General features: G+C 31.4%; 1 non-coding gene across 1 annotated transcript; it reads left to right on the top strand.

Moving 5' to 3' along the window:
- Positions 1-228: 228 nt before the first annotated feature.
- On the top strand, positions 229-302 carry TRNAM-CAU (transfer RNA methionine (anticodon CAU)). Its single transcript has one exon. It is a non-coding gene; the product is annotated as a tRNA-Met (tRNA).
- The last annotated feature ends 1167 nt before the right edge of the window (positions 303-1469 follow it).

Genomic DNA, 1469 nt, shown 5'->3' with positions numbered 1-1469 from the left:
TTTATAAAACGTTCTTGGTGGAAAAAAATGTGAATGAAAGATCCCACTGAATTGAATTGAGTCCATGAATCTAAGAAATAGTGATAATTCTTAATCTCTCTCAATTCGAAAATCCAGGATTTGAATTGATGTCCTTTCATTGATTCCTCCTAAATTGCATTGATTTATCCTAAAGATTTCATTTCAATTGGAATTTGGTTATTCACCATGTACGAGGATCCCCGCTAAGCATCCATGGCTGAATGGTTAAAGCGCCCAACTCATAATTGGCGAATTCGTAGGTTCAATTCCTACTGGATGCACGCCAATGGGACCCTCCAATAAGTCTATTGGAGTTGGCTCTGTATCAATGGAATCTTATCATCCATACATAAGGAATTGGTGTGGTATATTCATATCATAACATATGAACAGTAAGAACTAGCATTCTTATTGAATCTTTGATCGTAAAAATTTTTTTATTTATAATTTTTCATTACCACCTAATATTACATTTTCAAATGTTAATGTATAAGTATGAATTATTTTGAAGTAGAAGAAGGATGACAATCAAATCTATCTAACATAATTTCCTTATAAAATTACGCAAAAGGTCTATTATCATTTTCACCATTTAACAGATTCCTTATGAAATTGCGCTAAAGTTTCATTATCATTTTCCTAATTCCAACAGACGGAGCAGATAAACCTTTTATGCTTCATTTCTTGTTGAACAAGAGTATAAAAATATTATCTGCTCTAGTTCTTAGAATTAAAGCATAAAACTAGAATTAAAAATTGCATTTTGTTATCAAACTAAATTAGATTTATAAGATATAGTAAATAGGTTTTTTCTACTAGTGATCGTATACAAATTTCGATTTTATAAATGAAATAATTAGTAATAATTTAATGAATTATTTTGTAGCCTTAATTGAAGGGCATGTCAAATTTGTGTTGGAGTAAGTCTCCTATGAGACCGTCATTTATACGCGGCCAAATGTAAAACGCCAGCCTGCTTCTTCCCATTTGATGGAAACAATTGAATTGAACAAAACACTATCTTTATCCACACAACAAAATGCTTTTTTTGAACCTTCATCCCACACATTATCTTTTTTTTAAAAAAAGATAAATATTATAATTCTTGTTGAAATACACGAAGATGGTCGAATGCAACAACAGGGGGGGTGAATTGTTGTGTATCTAGCTTTACTTCGTTTTTCTTCTAATTTGCGGAATTTTAACAAACAAAATAAAGCTTAAACTTAAAAAGCAAAAGATAAAAAGGAGACAAAGATTTTAAGTGGAAACCTTCTTGGCCTAATAAGAAGGAAAACCACGACCCCCGGGATTTCAAAATTCTCACTATGTTTTAGGCAATCAAATACAATTACATAAAACAGTTTGCTTCACTTGAAGCTTCTCTACTCTAGGCCTAATTCTCTTTCTCTACTTTCTCCTTCTCTTTCTCTTCTCACGTTTCACTT

This window comes from Amaranthus tricolor, chromosome 13, assembly GCF_026212465.1.
Source record: "Amaranthus tricolor cultivar Red isolate AtriRed21 chromosome 13, ASM2621246v1, whole genome shotgun sequence".
Taxonomy (NCBI): domain Eukaryota; kingdom Viridiplantae; phylum Streptophyta; class Magnoliopsida; order Caryophyllales; family Amaranthaceae; genus Amaranthus; species Amaranthus tricolor.
The sequence above is the reverse complement of the archived record's forward strand: the minus strand, read 5'-3'. Positions and strand labels throughout refer to the sequence as shown.